This window comes from Mus caroli, unplaced genomic scaffold (genome assembly GCF_978045245.1).
Source record: "Mus caroli unplaced genomic scaffold, Mus_caroli_1 scaffold_6, whole genome shotgun sequence".
Taxonomy (NCBI): Eukaryota; Metazoa; Chordata; class Mammalia; order Rodentia; family Muridae; genus Mus; species Mus caroli.
Window position 1 is genome coordinate 92,203,490 of NW_028227261.1, and position 18,107 is coordinate 92,221,596.

Here is an 18,107-nt window from a genome sequence, read left to right on the forward strand (position 1 = left end):
AGTTGATCTCTCGTAGATTAGGAGTTTCCCACTGTGGCTGTTAAGAACAGTTATTTTTCCCAGTCTTATATGACCCCTATTTCACATTCCCTCTGAATCCTTCATAGGGGTGCTTCCTTGGTCTCTTCCCACTTATAACTGATCAGCAAGCACTTGTGGGAGACCTTCTGCAGGGTCCAGAGTTCCCACTCTGTTCAGCTCATCTCTCTGTGCTCATCCCTACTAACTCCGGCATCTCTGATTTCAGCATATGCACTTCCTGGCCTCTCCTGTCCACAGATAGACCAGACACTCTCCTTGGGCAGCAATTCTTGCTGCCATCAAGCTCCTTTAGCTTGTTCCCATCTTTCCAGAGCTCCTGTAGATGCATGCCTGAGTCCTGAGAACTGTGGCCCCAGGAGCAAGTGCTAAGTCGTCACTGTTACTTCAGGTTAGCCTTCTGGAACCTGGAAGGCTATGTGAATCCTCTGTGATAGACCCAGCTTTCTTACCTACAGAATAAGAACAATAATCGTCCCTATGACACCCCAGAGCTGTTCCAGAGGTTAAATGAGTTACTACTAGCTGAAGTCTTAGTATAACATAGTACCTTATCTTCTCCACAAGCAAAAGCTATTCTTGGCATTGTCAGTGATAACTGGAGATCTATAGGTGGCCACATTTCTGGAAAACCCTCGATGCAGACTCCTTCACGTCGCCTGGTATCACATTGCCATTATCATTTAGTCACCTCTATCTCTCCCTCCTGTGTGTCATAATCACTGGCCTCTTACTTTAGAACAGGGTTAGGATGACCTTTGAGATCTTTAACAGCTCTGATTTCTGTGCCCCGGAGACCTAATTGATATTCTCATCTAGCTAATTAGCATTTGCAGCAAACATATTTCACTCCAGATTTATTAAGCTCCTTAAATTAGTACATCAAGGGTATCCTGAAGAGCAAGGCTGAGCAGAAGTCCTGAGTCCAGAGATTACTCTATAGATCAACTGGAGGGATGCAAGGCAGAAAAGGAAGAGCTGATCCCAGCCCTATCTCAGCCAAAGGGTTCAGGGAACCCTGCTCTTAGAAGAAAGGGACTATGTAGAGATACGCAGTTGGAAACATATGCAGTTGAGAAGAAGGAAATAACAACCCTGGGTTCTTAAATCTCTTCATAGATTCCTCCTGCTTTCAGACAAACTTGCTTGGGTTGATGTGGTTTGTTTCAGGTTCCACACTGACAATCCTTTGTCCTCTGGGCCTCTGACAGGACCTTCTTGGAGGTCTAGGGCAGAGCCAGAAGTTCAAGGCAGGTGTCTTAGCTTCTTCTCCCGATGCTGTAATAAAATAGTCTGGTGAACGCTGCTGAAGGGAAGAGTTTTACTCTGGCTTACAGTTGGAGGGTGGAGTCATCTCACAGAGACAGGGATGCAGCAGGCATTTGAAGCACCTGGTCCCATTGCATCCACAAGGGGGGGATGTATACTAGTGTTCAATTCACTTTCACTTTCTTCATTTTATAAAGTCTAAGATTCCCCCACTCAGGGAATGAGTCCAGTCACAGTTGGGAGGGGTCTCCTCCACTCCACCCCTTTTGAATAACCACTCATTCCAACTAGTACTGCCCATGCATGCACAGATAGAGACATCACCTGGAACACGGGAAATCTACTAGGAGCCATGTTCTCGAAGAAGAATGATTTTTTCCATTCCCAGGCAGTTATCCACTGCCAATAGCCCCTCAGGAGGGGCAGGGCCTGGAGATGATTTCCGTTATCTTTGGGGGGGAGGGTTGGCTGGACTGATCTTGTCTAGGTCTTCTGTTGGTAACCACAGCTGCTCTGGGTTCATGAGTGAAAGAGACCCCATCCATTCAGAGGTGGCATTTTACAGCCTTCCTCCCATCCTCCAGCTCTTACTTCCTCCTTTCAAATGTTTCCTGAAAGGGGGGGGGGAGGTGTTGAGGGATTGAGGAAAGAGGGCAGCAGATGGGGGTGGGGAGGGTTTACATTATCATATTTTGTTGTATATATGTATGAAGGTTTTAAGATGATTAATTGATGTGTCTGTTAATCTCCTACAGACATGCCAAGAGGCCCGGGCCATGGATGATTCTAGATTCTGTCAACTTGACAACTCTAACCAACACATCGGGTCACCAAGTGTCACCTTAACAAGTGGAATGTGCTTCCCCAGTGTTAGACAAGGCCTGCAGCTCAGCCTCAAGACCTCTCTGCCTGCTGCTTCTGTCAACACACAGAACCATTTCCCTGAGGTCCATCTCTACTCAGACAGGTAGTGTAGTCCTGCATCTCAGCACCCTGTTGATGCCTCCAGACACTCTCATTATGCCTCTGTTTTTTCTTGTTTAAGAAAAGCAGTTTTGTGGTCATGGAGAACTAAAATTGCTATGCTCAGATGAACAGCAAAAACTCAATGCTCTGGTTTCTCATAAAGGGGCCTGCAGTTCATCATCACACTGAAATCTGCTCTTCTTCATCTCTGAAATCAAGACAACCAAAACCAGAATTCTCTCAAATACCTATATTCTTAAAAGAACAAAGTCTGGTCCTGAAGTGTGTGGTAGGCTTAGTAGCATAAGAAAAAAACAAACAAACAAAAACAAAAACAAAAAACAACAAAACCCTAACTTAACTGGGAGTGTTTCTGCAGTTGGACATGGGGTTATGACTTAGGCCTGCATTAACTCTTTTATTTAAGACTTAATAAGAAAATGTCTAAGATAATTCATTTTCAAAGAACTGTAGTTCAACAGGGCTATAACACAATGATGTCTATCATTGGGATTCAGGCAACATGCTTCCGGCTAGGAAGTAGCATCTCACAGTAGTTAACATTTAGGACTTCTAAGGCTGACAACCTAGCTTCGCTTGTTGACTTTGACCTTGATGAGCTACAAGTTCTTGTTCATGTTCCCTGAGTCTGGTTCGTCTCGTTGGTAAAGTGAGAAAGGAAAGCAGAGATCTGGAAGGCACTCAGACATGCCTCTGAGTTGACACCTCAGGGTTGGCTGCTTCTTCACTTTAAGAAGGAGGTGATCGAAGATGATCTTCAGGAAAGCTGAGTGAGTAGAAAAGCACTTGGTGGCTGCACGGGCCAGAACGAGGGTGGCTTTTGGGAACCTGGAGTACCTTGTGAGCTCTCTTCATATCAAACTTCAAGACAATTGAAAAGTACTCAAATCCATCCATCCCTCTAGAGGCTTGAGCAGCCTCCGTGTGGCCCACACAGAGCTCTGCAGACAAATGGAGCAAGGAGCTTTCCTGATCTGTGACAATCACAGCCACCCTTCCTGACGTGCTCAGCTTTCACACTCACGGACAGCTTATCCTAAGTGCTGTAGCTACAAATTCTCCCTCATTCCAAGGACTGAAGACAGACCTCAGGGGCATCTTGGTGCCTGCCTTCTCTCCTCTATCCTACATATCCCATTCCTCTTTTCTGATGTCACTTCTCTGTGCTGGGCACTGGTGGCCTGTTTTCCTTTCCTTTTCCTTTTGTTGTTATTTTGAGTCAGGGTCTCAAAACCTGTAGCACAGGTTGGCCTTGAACTCCATATGCAGGCAAGTACAATCTTGAACTTCTGATCTTCCTGATGTCACTTTCCAAGTCCCAGTTTACACTGTGCACCACCCAGGCTTCACTGTGATCTCTCAGGTGGCAGTGATAGTGATCCCATGGCCTTCTGTTTCTTCCCTGCCTGTGTTGAGAATGGTTAGATTCTACTCCCGGATTCACTCTGCTCAAAGCTTACCACGGTTCCCTACATTAACCTTACATCCAGTCTCTTCCTGTTTTCATAGAATCCAAACCTTGCAAAATCACACATCTCTCTTCCCAGAATCCCTGACAGCTTTGTGACCAGATTCAGATCAGTGGGCAGAGGCAGAAGCCTGTGAACAGGGCTTCTTGAGAAGCCGTGGTTTCCTGACGATGACAAAACAGATTCAACTGACATAAAGCAACTTTTGCAACTGACCCCTCTTTCTGCCTGATGCATAGATCTGTACCTAGAGGAAGGAATGTCATCCTGACAACCAGAAAACAGAAAGTCCTTCATGGGGTAGATGGAGCAGGAAGCTGCCAGGTGCCCCTGATGACTTCCTGGGACAGTCACTGCAACTCAAGACCACCAGCTCCAAATTTCTTGTTGTGTGAAGAAAAGAAATCTTAATTCGATGCAGTAACCACATCCTTATTTCTACCACTGAGGTCAGACTTCACTCTCAATGGATAGACTCTCCCATCTCCCACAGAGCAACTCATATACCTCAGCAGGCACACAAATCCCTGGAGCATCTGACATAAACCCAGAGCCTTCATCCTACAAACACATCCCCTCCTAAGTGATCCTGCAGTAGGTGCTGTGCTTGACGGTGTGTAAAGCTCCCAAGGAGAGCACAAACGTTCCACAGAGGATAAAGAGATGAACTCTGAGCTCTGCAAACCACATTTAGACAATAATTACAGTGAATATTCATGACTCAGAAGGGATTTTCTAAGTGGCCACTATATCACCTTCAGCCTTGTCACTGGCCACTTCCACCACCTGATTTACCTTGGCCTTCCTGCCTTTCTGAGTAACTGTTTCTGTGATTAGAAGTCCCTTACTGGACTAGAGAGATGGTTCAGTGGTTAAGAGTACTGACTGCTCTTCAGAAGGTCCTGAGTTCAAATCCCAGCAACTTCATGGTGGCTCACAAGGATTCATAATGAGATCTGATGCTCTTTTCTGGTGTGTCTGAAGAGAGCTACAGTGTACTTAAATATAATAATAAATAAATCTTAAGAAAAAAAAAAGAAAGAAAGAAATCCCTTGCCCTTTGCTGTACCTGGGTCCTGCCAGATTCAGCTCAAGTATCACCTCACCTGGGAAGTCTTCCAGACTTGTCAATCACTGAGGAGCCCTTGCAAGGCTCTTGAAGATGAGGACGAGGACGTGTGTATATGCTCGTATTTGTATGCCCCCTGCTCATTTTGATATAAACCAGGTGGGGAAGGTAGGCAGCGGTCTTTAGGGAAACTTTAAGTTTTAATTGGTCTCATTTCAGTTCTCTTTTAATTATAACTCCTGGACTCTGCAATCTGTAGCCAGATTTAAATGTCTGCCCCAGAAGATTGTTATTTTTAGTGGGCTGTTTTCTGCTTTTTGCTTCTCATTTACATTCCAGGGATAAGAGTCAACTCTGGGCCTAAGAGAAGCCACTAGAGGGGCCCCAGCTGGAACCAGGATCATCTCATTGAGTCGTTTAATGTGCTGCCCTGGCGCTCTAGGAAGAAAACATTCACTAGATCTTGCAGTCATTCAATTATTCACTCCCTCACTCTAGACTGACAAGAGCCTCACTGTTTCATGTAAAAGAAACAGAGCTCAGGGGGAAAGAGGTGAGATAAGTCAGAGGAAAGGGAGTTGCTGGTTTGTGTAGTTGGAAAATTGAAGGTCAACTGGTGTCCTGCACCTGGGGCTTGCTCTCTATCCTCAGTGACTCTCCTCTTCTTCCCTCCTTTTTGTTTTCTTCCCCATCCCCCACCCTCTTCCTCTTTCTCTTCTTCTCTTTCTTCTTTCCTTCCTTCCTTCCTTTCTTTGTTTCTTTCTTTCTTCCTTTCTTTCTTTGTTTCTTTCTTTCTTCCTTTGTTTCTAGTCCTTCCTTCCTTCCTTCCTTCCTTCCTTCCTTCCTTCCTTCCTTCCTCCCTCCCTCCCTCCCTCCCTCCCTCCCTTCCTTTCCTCCCTGCATCTTCCCGTCTTTGGCCAGGCTCTCCTTATGGCATGTAAAGGAGTACCCAGTAGCTTTAAACAAAACTTCTAGGAGCTCAGCAAACCAGGGAAGAGTTGATGTCTACTAATCATATCAGCTAGAAAGACCAAGGGAGGACTCTCATCTGCCTTATGCTTCATGTCCTCTAGCCAACACCAGTTTTAGTGGCCAGAAGTTTGGGATAGTCAAATTTACTGCACCTGGAGCATATGCTGTGGGCGGAGAGCATAAGGGTTCAATTAAGTGTAGACCAACCTATGTAAGAAACATGTGTCCCTTACAAAAGAGAATCCTGCTCCTAGAAGATGGAGGGAAGTGACTATCTTAGCTTCCTGCTGCTATGATAAAATGTCCTGCCAATTGCAATGTAAGGGAGAGAGGCTTTATTTTGGCTTATAGTAACAGAGGGAATCAACCCATCGTGGCAGAGAGGACACGGAAGAAGGCAGGAAAGGCAGGATCAGGAGGCTAGGTAGTCATAGTGCATCCACCAGGAAGCAGAGAAGAACAGTCAAGGAAGTGAGGCTTGGCTATAAAGGGACCCATTCCCTCTAGCAGGGCTTCACTTCCTTAATGTCTCCAGAATCTTCCCAAGCAATGCCACTAGCTGGGCATTGTTTCCCGGCATGTTTATATGTCCAAGGCATTTCTCATCTTAATCACAACAGGTATTGAATAAACAGAAAGAGCAAATCCTGTCTATCCATTCATCCACCCCCAACTCACCCACCCATCTACCCATTCATGGATAGATTTAATCATTGTCTATCTAATGAGTATTTCTTTGGAGAATTTTCTATGCCAGGCACTGAAAAGCACCCAAATACTCAACAGATCATCTATCAAACAGCTAAAAAGCACCATCAGATCTTATCACAAAGCCTGACCCAACATAGATACATAGAATATGTTGAATAAATTAATAGATTGTGAGCTGTTACATGGGTCATTAGATCAATGGTGATACCTCCAATATAAAGACAAACTGTGGACAGGGGTGGAGTCTCTAGGCTATGAGAGTCCTTCTTAAGCAAGGTGCTCGAATGCTCCTGTTGCCCTATGGCAGGTGATCCTGCTTCATCTCTGATGCCATCAAGGTAGCCAAGCAAGGATGAGAATTTTATTCGCTCTGCATTTCCAGCTTCAGAGGTTGGAAAGGAAATAATTATTCTAAGCTATTGAGTGAATAAATATTTTGGAAGGTAATGAGAGTCATCAGGGAGAGGGAACTTAAATGGTCACACCATGTACCAGGCTGCTTTTAGAAACCCTCATTAAAGGGCAGGATGGAAGGATGAGGAGGGCAAGAGCTCATCAGCCAAGGTCTAAGAAAACCATGACTTCATCCCTCTGTTCTTCCTGTGTAGGAGGGATTCTACAGGAGCAGAAAGGCATCCTGCCCTGTTCCCCTGTTAGCTGTGGTTAGTCATGTTTAGACTGTATGCTTGGGCATTCTGTGCATCCACCAGTAATGGGACGTCTCCTGGCAGGAAGAAATGGGTTGTGTTATAAGGGTATATTCTGGGATAGCTGCCTGGCAATAAGTAAACACAAGCCAGCTGAGTGCAGCAGGGGCTCATATTGATCGGGATTTCCATAAGCATTCTCATGGTGCTTTCTGTCACTGTGATTAAAACCTTAGAGAAGTCCAATTAAAGGGAGGAGGATTTATTTGGGTATGGTTTTTAGAGATCTCTGACCCCCATTGCTTTGAACCCAAGGCAAGACAGACTATCTCAGTGGTGGGAGCATATGGCCAAGGAGGCTGCACACTGCTTACCTCGAGGCACTTAGAGAGCAGGGAAGAAGAAAGACCCCCTACAAGGGAGCCTGCCCAGTGAGCTACTTCCAATGAGATCCCACCTCCAGCAGTTTTACCAGCTCCCATAGACTCTTCATCCACACATCTGTCAGTGAATGGATTTATCCATGGATGAGCTAAGCATCCTTATGATCCAGTGAGCTTTGAATAACATTGCACTGGGGACAAAACACATGGATTTAGGGATGAGAGTCACTCACATGGACATTTGTGGAATGTGAAACCATCGCTATTCCATCCTGACCCCTCCTTACATATTCTTAGCTCCACAGTCCCCTCCTTAGGGGTGCTTTTCTTGCAACATCCAGAAGCTAGGACTTTTTGCATGGGCCACTAGATCTTTATATATTATGGATGGAACTCAAGATTCTCCTGCCTTGGCTTTCTAGGTACCAGGAATGCACGTGTGTGCCCCCACATCCAGTACCTGGGGCTCCTTTTAAGAGAATAATTCTTGGGGAATTAACCTCGCTACCACCTCAAGGACTGAACAGTAGAGGAGTCAGACAACCTGAAGTCCCTGTGCTCTACTAGGATACTCAGGTGTAATTTCCACTCCAGTGCCTTTGAGGGATTTGTCTGAAATTATGTCCTTTCCCAGATGAAAAGGTCTGGATTAAGAGAGGATGAAAGTTGGAGGGATGACATGTCACTTAAGAACACTTAAAGAGGACCAGGATCGGGTTCCCAGAGCCTACATGGTAGCTCACAACCATCTGTAAGTCCAGTTCCTGGAGATCTGGCACCTACTTCTGGCCTTCAAGGACAATGCACACATGTAGTGCACAGATATGAATAGATAGATAGATAGAGAGAGATATAGATATGTCCTAACACTCATACACATACAATAAAAAGAATAGTTTTTTTTTCTTTTTTTAGTACAAGAGAATAAACCCCAAAGTTTAGGAAATAGTAACACCATCTTAATCACCAGGCACTAGACCTGCTTGGTGGCCTTCATTCTCTTCCCTGTCTGTGTTTCTCTCCTCAGCAACATTTCTATGAATAGCCATGTGACCCAAAATCTTCATTTCAGGTCCCATTTAGAGAAATCTGACCAAAGGTGACTGGGTAGTTTCTGGATTCTGGAAACTTCTACATGTATAAAAAGGGAGATATGTAATCTTTGCCAAATACCAACAGAACCCTGTCCTGAGTCCTCTGTAGGCAGATGACTGTGATCTTCTAGGTGCATCTCTGAGGTAAAGGCAAATGGTCTTAATGCTCAAATGACCAGTCCCAGCTGCCTTGCTACCTAGGGTGGTCCAAGGCTACTGCTTGAAGGGGGAATCCACAGCATATGAAATGTTAAAATCACTTTCAATAGGACCTGGAGAGATGGCTCAGAGGTTAAAAGCACTGACTGCTCTTCCAGAGGTCCTGAGTTCAATTCCCAGCAACTATATAGTGGCTCACAACCATCTGTAATGGAATCTGATGCCCTCTTCTGCTGTGTCTGGAGAAAGCAACAGTGTTGTACTGGCTATTTTTGTGTCAACTTGACACAGCTGGAGTTATCACAGAGAAAGGAGCTTCAGTTGAGGAAATGCCTCCATGAGATCCAACTGTAAGGCATTTTCTCAATTAGTGATCAAGGGGGGAAGGCCCCTTGTGGGTGGGACCATCCCTGGGCTGGTAGTCTTGGGTTCTATAAGAGAGTAGGCTGAGCAAGCCAGGGGAGGCAAGCCAGTAAAGAACATCCCTCCATGGCCTCTGTATCAGCTCCTGCTCCCTGACCTGTCTGAGTTCCAGTCCTGACTTCCTTTGGTGATGAACAGCAGCATGGAAGTGTAAGCCGAATAAACCCTTTCCTCCCCAACTTGCTTCTTGGTCATGATGTTTGTGCAGGAATAGAAACCCTGACTAAGACAAATTGGTACCAGCAGAGTGGGGTATTCCTGTGATAACCTGACCATGTTTTGGGGAGGACTGTGGAAGGACTTTGGAACTTTGGGCTTGAAGATCCATTCGTTGTTAAGAGCTCTGTCAGATGTTGTGTAGGAGCTTGGAAGATAATGCTGAGAACAGTGCAGAAGATGGAGGCCTGGTTTGTGAAATTTCAGAGGGAAAATTAAAGACTCTCTTCAGGGCCATTGCTGTTTTTATTGTGAAGATTTTGTAGTTCTGGTTATCTGGGGCTGAAGAATCAGCTGTGATTAACAAGATACCAGAACTACTAAAGCAAAAACTTTGCATTACTGGGACTATTGATGCTGGTTAGCTGGAGCTAAGAAATTAGCAGTGATTAAGAAGAGACCAGCATCGTTGAGGTGACATCTTCTGGGAAGTGTTTTCTGAAAGCACAAAGAGGCTGTGTTCCAGAGATAGGCAAGGTTGTACTCCTTCTGCAGTGGGACTTGGTAATGTGTAAGGGTCACCCAGGTGGTACTAGTTTTGAAGGCCCAGGACTGAAGGGGTCACGCAGTGTTTTGGAGATGCCAGTACCACGAGATGACCACCAAGAGCAGCAGCAGCAGTGGCGTACAGGCATCTGGAGCCCAGAGGACGACGTGTGTGCTACAAAGGGCATGGCTGGAGAAGTGACCCAAGCCCTTGGAGGAGTCCAGAAGATCGTGAGTTGGATCCCAGACGTTGGACGGTTGGAGATTGATTTTTGCTTTGATTGTGACTGTGCCCTGATATTTTCCCTCTTGAAGGAAGAAACTGTTTTAGTGGAGCCCACAGTTAAGAGACTTTTAATTGTAAAAAGACTTTGGATTTTAAAAGAGATGGATATTTTAAAGAGATTGAAATTTTAAGAATATGTAAAGACTGTGGGACTTTTAAAGTTATTTAGATCTTGGAGATGAATAAGAATGTAAGGGTTGAGGCTTACTAGTGATGTGTTTGTGTGTCAAGTTGACAAGGGGTCAATTGTACTGGCTATTTTTGTGTCAACTTGACACAGCTGGAGTTATCACAGAGAAAGGAGCTTCAGTTGAGGAAATGCCTCCATGAGATCCAACTGTAAGGCATTTTCTCAATTAGTGATCAAGGGGGGAAGGCCCCTTGTGGGTGGGACCATCCCTGGGCTGGTAGTCTTGGGTTCTATAAGAGAGTAGGCTGAGCAAGCCAGGGGAGGCAAGCCAGTAAAGAACATCCCTCCATGGCCTCTGTATCAGCTCCTGCTCCCTGACCTGTCTGAGTTCCAGTCCTGACTTCCTTTGGTGATGAACAGCAGCATGGAAGTGTAAGCCGAATAAACCCTTTCCTCCCCAACTTGCTTCTTGGTCATGATGTTTGTGCAGGAATAGAAACCCTGACTAAGACAAGTGTACTCACATAAAATAAATTTTTTAAAAAAATGTTTCTCTACAGTCATAGATGCAGAGTTGTGGATTTGAAAACTGCAAGTCAAAGAGACTTACTCTTAACTAACTTCTTTTTTGTTATTGGGATTTGAAGTGTATTGCAAGCCCAGAGCATGGAGCCACTGGCCCCATATCACCAGCATGCCATGACATAGATTTAGGATAAGAAGCCAGAGTATTCATGGTATCTCATGGAAGAGCCATGAGCCAACAAAGTGATTTTGGACTCGTAGTAAGTTACAGAATATTCCCATTTTAATATATAAAACCACTGTTTACCTATAGTGAGTTGAATAATGTCTCCTCACGAACACTCAGAAATGCAGAAAGTGACCCTTTTTGAAAACAAGGCCGTCTTTGCAAATATTAGTCAAAAAATCAACAGATGAACTTGACCTAGGTTTAAGGCGAGACTGTTCTCTTTGTAGGAAGAGAGAAGACACAGAGCCAGAGGGAAGAAGGCCACATGAAGTTGAGGCAGTGATGTGGGACCCCAAGAAAAGACAAACATTTCCACCAGCCACCAGAGATAGGAGTGGTCAGGAAGTATTCTTCCAGATCCTTCAGAGGAAGTGTCCCCTAACGACACCAGGATTGTGGACATTCAGCCACTGAGAATGCAAGAGAATATATTTGTATTGTAAGTCACAGAGTTTGTAAATGTTTGTTAGGACAAACCAGGTGAACACCTTGACTCTTCTGCTTTCTGCAGTGCTTAGGACAGAGCCAAGGCCTTGTGCATACAGGGCAGGGCTCCACCACTCAGCTATGTCTCCATTCAAGTCCATGCTTCTTACAAGGGCTATAGAAAGGCCTTGAAAGGCTATATCAAGTCAGGGACCAAGCAAGCTAGAGACAAGGAGTTGCAGCGGCTCCTTAGCCAACTGTTTTCCTTGGTGTGGTCATGAGTTAACGTTGGTCAGGGCTGCAGGTCCGGGAGAAGGAAGACTCTTAATCAAGCCTACTTTCCCACCGGCCAGATCAGCATGGCTACAGCAGTAGCCTTTCATCCTGGTACCCATTCTAACTGTCAAGTCCTTCAGTCCTCCAGATTCAGCCACACTGTACCTCCTATGAAGTACCTGCTCCTGATGAGCAATGGCTACAGTTCTGTGTGGCTGTTAGCTTTTGGGACACTAGGCTATGAGAACCCAGATTCTTCCCTTTGCTTTTTGAAGCCTCGGGTGATCTTCCTTCCTTCCTTCCTTCCTTCCTTCCTTCCTTCCTTCCTTCCTTCCTTCCTTCCTTCCTTCCTTCCTTCCTTCCTTCCCCCCCTCTCTCTTTCTTTCTTTTAAATCTGTATGTGTGTTGTGCCTGCATGTATGCCTGTGCTATGCACGTAGTGCCCATAGAGACCAGAGAGAGCAGCAGCTCCCCCTGGTGGTGGTAGTGGCTTTTCAGTGGTTGTTGGCCGCCACAGGGGTTCTGTGACTCAAACTGTAGTCCTCTGGAAGAGCAGCAAGGCCATTTCCCCAACCCCTCTCAGAGGGATCTTTGCTCCCTGTAGTTGACCTCTGCTACCTCGCTGTTCTCTCTGGGTTTCCCAGCCTCTAGTGCAGTGGTTCTCAACCCATGGGTAGCAGCCTGTTTGCCAAGCCTCTATCTCCAAAGATATTTATATTACCATTCATAGCAATAGCAACATTACAGTTATGAAGTAGCAACAAAAGTAATTTTATGGTCTGGAGTCACAATCACATAAGGAACTGTATTAAAGAGTCGCACACAGCATGACCAAGATGGTATCATATGGAAAGTAGAGTAAGCCTCTAATCCAATATGACAGGTGTCCTGACAAGACAGTCTGCCTTACACCCAAGTGAGATTGTTACTTACAGTATAGAGATGGGGGCAGGGGACAGTGATACCACCATTGTTCATGTAGATCCAGACATGAGTGCCGCAGACATACGGGGACAGGAAGAAGTGCCCAGCTGGCTACAGAAGTGTGAGCTCAGTCACTGATGTTTAATACACTGAACTCTGTGGATGTTGGTTATGCGGAGGAAGCTACCTGACACGCTGAAGATCAAGCATCTTAACGTGCCTCCAGGAAACATACCAGGATACGGGGCTGCTGGGTGTCAAGCTGGAGTGTTGTCAAGTCTACTAGATGTTGCCAAGTAGCGTGGCTGTGCCAATTTAAACTCCTACTAGCCCTGTAAGTTCTTTCCCGCATCACAATCTTGCCAAAATCTGGTAATGTCAGATATTTTGATTTTGCCAATCTGTTATGTGTGAAATGGCATCTCGTTGTTTTAACTTGAAATTCCCTGCTGATAGGTGAGGTTCTGAATATATTGATTTTGAAAGAGGTGACCTATGTCAGATGTGTGCTTTACCACTTCTTGAGCTGGCCGACTCCCATGGGTTCTTCAAAATGTGTGAGTTAGGAGATGGGAATATGGCTCATACTAAACTCAGGAGGCATCTGAGGTTGACTTTGGGAATCCACATGCATGCTTACATGTGCACCCACACATAAGAACATGAACATGCATGCATAGGCACACACACAGAGAGAGAGAGAGAGAGAGAGAGAGAGAGAGAGAGAGAGAGAGAGATTAAACAGAGACAGAGAGACAGAGACAGAGAAAGATTAAACAACTTTCCTCCAGGAAGATGTTTCTGACTCTAGGCTCTCTGGGAATATCCACCCCATTATATCCTAATCTTCTAACTCTCCTTAGAGAATGAAAAGTCCTAAGTGTTGGATGTTCAGAAGGATGAGACTCATGCTGTGCCTCTTGAGATTCAGCTTTCCAGCCTCAGTTCCCTTGTCTGTGAAGTGAAAACAGAACAGAAGTCTTGAGAGCTGCTACAAGTGTTAAATGATGAAAAGAATGTACTGTACCTGATAAAGAGTCAAAGCACCCAATACACCCATGCACTTAGAATAAGGAAACTTTGGTGTGGCAAGATAGGCCCACAGGTGCAATAGTGCCATGACTGTCTGCAGTATCCAAGTGCTTATGATTGGATTGGAGGTCCTTCTATAGGAGGAAAGGCATGCCTGGTAGTATAAATCTGACCAAGAACCCATGGCAGGAGAGTTCCTAGGCCCCAAGGTTGAACTTACTGTCCTTAATTTGCTGAATGGACAGTTTCCGACTGCCTTCTAAATTTGTATCTCTCAAGCCAAAGATAGTCAAGCTCTCAGACCTCATCAGAGAAGTTTCCTTGGTAAGTGGGTGGCAGGTGATGCAGAAACTCACAACTGGTCAAAGTACAGATAGAGTCTTAGTTGGGGTTTTACTGCTGTGAATAGACACCATGACCAAGGCAACTCTTATAAGGATAACATGTAATTGGGGTTGGCTTACAGGTTCAGAGGTTCAGTCCATTATCATCAAGGTGGAGTATGGCAGTGTCCAGGCAGGCCTGGTACAGGAGTAGCTGAGAGTTCTATATCTTCATCTGAAGGCTGCTAGAATACTGACCCCCAAGTGGTTAGGAGGAGGGTCTCATTGCCCACTCCCACAGTGACACACTTTCTCCAACAATACCACACTTACTCCGACAAGGCCACACATCCTAATAGTGCCACTCCCTGGGCCAAGCAAAACCACCACAGTAAGTATCTGTGGAATGCTCAGATACAAGTGAGACATCTATATCAAATTCCTTCCTCACGAGATGTGGAAGAGGGAACAAAAAGTCTGCAAGATCCAGAAGTGGGGGAGGACTGAGGCAACAACGTCTTCTTCCAGGCATGTCAGGGCCATTGTAGTCAACTACTCATTAACAACTGTCATTGCCTGCGTGAGATCTATGTAAGACCAAGTCAGTCAGCAGTTTAGCATGGTGGGGGGGGGGGCTCTTGAGACCCCAGCCCTGTCTGAGGAGCTATTGACAGTTGGCTTCTGGGGGAGGGAGGGTCTATTTTTTTAAGGGTCTGGCTCATAGATGGTCAACCATGCTCTAGTGAGTAGCCCTGAAGCCATGAGTGATTAAGAGAAGCACAAATTGGACTTGGTGAGTCGTAAGGAAAAATAAAAAAGAATGCCAAGTTGGGAGGGGTGGGAACTTAGTGGGTAGAGTTACTGGAAGGAATAGAGAATGAATGTAATCAAAATATATTGTATCATTATGAAATTATCAATAGAAATATATTAGAAAAAATAAAAACCCATTTGAATCCGGGGGAGAAAATAGCAGGGCTTAATCTTTTTGTGTCATGGACTATGAAATTCAGAAAAATAAAAATGCATGCATGCTGGGGGCTGGAGAGATGGCACTGACTGCTCTTCTGAAGGTCCTGAGTTCAAATCTGATCAACCACATGGTGGCTCACAACCATCCGTAATGAGATCTGACGCCCTCTTCTGGTATGTCTGAAGACAGCTACAGTGAACTTACATATAATAAATAAATAAATAAATATAAATAAATAAATAAATAAATAAATAAATAAATAAATAAATCTTTGGCCAGAGCAAGCAGGGCTGGAGCAAGCAGAGGTCCTGAATTCAATTCCCAGCAACCACATGATGGCTCACAACCATCTGTATAGCTACAGTATACTCATATACATAAAATAAATAAATAAATCTATTTAATCCCAGCACTCGGGAGGCAGAGGCAGGTGGATTGCTGAGTTTGAGGCCAGCCTGGTCTACAAAGTGAGTTCCAGGACAGCCAGGGCTATACAGAGAAACCCTGTTTCCAAAAAAAAAAAAAAACCCAAAAAATTCACACATGCACAAAATATTGTGCCTAAGTTTTATTGAAACTTTACAGAGACTCTTTGGTCATAGCTCCCTGTAAGAACCTACAACTTATATTTTTATTGATACACTGTCCTGGCCAGCTTTAATGTCAACTTGACACAGCTAGAGTCATTTTAGAAGAAACCCACAATTAGGAAATTGCCTGGATCAAATTGGCCTGTGGGAAAGTCTGTAACGGATTGACCTGGTTTGTCTGTGTAGGAGGGCTCAGCTCACTAAGGGTCGTTTCTAGTTGTGTGGTCCTACCTGTATAAAAAACTAATACAGACAGCCTTTGAGTATAAGCTGAGTATTGTAGGGGGTTGGTCTGCTGCTGCTTGAATTCACCGAGACCTGGTTGCCTCAAGATGAATGAATTCTTATATATACCCAGCTTTTGTTGTGCAAACCTTGCTCCTCAAATTATTTGGTCAATACAAGGCAAAAGCCTGTGATTGGGCAGTAGATACAGGTAGGTGAGTTTTCAGTTACTTGCCTGGAGGTCACAGGAAGAGGAGAGGGAAAAGAAGGAAGCCACCATCATTGTATAGGCAGATCCTGAATGCATGACCATGAGGGTCAGTCTGTTGGAGTAGGAGCAGCCCAGGCAGGGCATGGCAAGTGGTATCTCCCAGTTACTGACAGGGAAGTAGACAAAATAACACAGAAGGCTGATTGCTTTGAAGCTTATTATAAATATGAAGGTTTGGGAAGTACATGGTCTAAGTGGAGTAAAAATCCCCAGAATAATATTTACCACCACAGATGGAGTATAAGCCATCCTTTGAGTCAGCTAGCACGCAGCATCCTTCATGTTCCTGCTGCATCTCTTTGTGAAGTGCGGTCCAGCTCCTTGGTCAGAGGAAACTCTCTGTGGAATAGCTGGCGGGCACGCCTTCCAGTTCCTGTTTTGCCTTCCCTCCGCGATGGACTGTGACCTGGAAATCCAGCTTTCTCCTCTAAGTTACTTTGGTCAGCGTCTTATCACAGCAACAGAAGGGAACCTGGGACCTAGGTCTGCAATCCAGGAGGATACTGCTGAAGGAGATACTTTTGAAATGAGTCAGATTTTCCCCAGAGCCCTCAGAGAAAGGCCATCTCAGACCACAGGTCAAACCTACCCAGCCCATCACCTTCAAGGAAAGTGGATTCACAGCCAGCTAAGTGACCTTGGCTTTTGTTGAAATAGAAACAATGGCCCAAAGTCTTCTCCTATTAACCAGCAAGGACTTCCACTGTTTCCATGGGCTATCCTTTCCAGCATCCTCACACAGTTCAGGGTCGGGGGGGGGGGGGGGGAGGAACTTGATGCAAAGCAATGCAACAAAACAAAATAAAACAAAACAAAACAAAACAACACCTTGTTTCTTCTGAACTCTGAAATAGGAACAATGTGATTCTGAGGTATATAACGGCATTCTGCTTCCTTCTACAGTGCTTTTTAATTAGCCATCCTGAAGCCCCAGAGATCAGACTGTTCTCCTGTAATGGTGTGTTTCAGAAAAATCACTGCCATTGCATTACAGTAAAGAAAGGTTATTCAGCCATTAGGCACCTTTCGACAGTGCAGGGGTGGTCGGGGCTGTTATTATTTACGGAGTGAGAACGGAGTGTGTCCTTCTCAAAGGTTACCCGTGGGGTGAGTTTAATGTGTGCTCTCACGCATCGGAGGACAGCCTTCAGTGATCACCTCCACACTGTTACCACTGTGTAAGCCAGACTAGTTACCCCCCAAAGCTTCTTAAGTATCTCCTCTCTCTGCCTCCATCTCCCTAATGGTATGTTCTAGGATCAAACATGCTTGAGCTATCGTATCTGACTTTTACTGCTTTTACATGTATTCGGGAGATTTGAACTCGGGTCGTCAGACCTGTGGGGTAAGCATTTTACCCAATGAGCCATCTCCATAGGCCCCGTGATTACTCCCTATGTGTCAGTCAACTAAATGGGAGTCATAGGAAGAAGGGCTGTAGTTCTGCTCCTTTAGCCTCACGTAGTTTCTGATACATAGTAAGCACTAAATATTTAGTGAATGAAAAAGAAATATGATTTTTTTTAAGGTTAAAAAAAGACTGCAGTTTTAGAATGCTGAAACTCCATTTCTTGTGACCTTCACGGTAAGTCAATGAGAATATCAAATTTCTAAGGAATAAAGAAGTGCAAGGGAGCAAGCATTCTTCTGTAACAGCGAGAGAGTCTTTGACACAATTTGCCAAGTACTTGGGTGGGGGAGCACACTGGGCCCCGTAAATGTAATAACAGTGTCTTCTGAGTGCCTTTGAAGACGGTCAAAGGCAAAGACAGAAATCACAGGACCAGCAAAGAGGCAGTTAGGATCATTAGCTGCTATTTGAAAGCCAGAGGGGAAGAGATATTAAGAGCCTGGAACCAGTCAGAGAAAGCTATCAGTCAGCCATGGAAGCAAGGACAGCATTCCAAATCCACAGACGCTGAGAACCCCTGGAATATACCTCCTGCCCCCTCATTCCTCATCCTTCTCTCTTC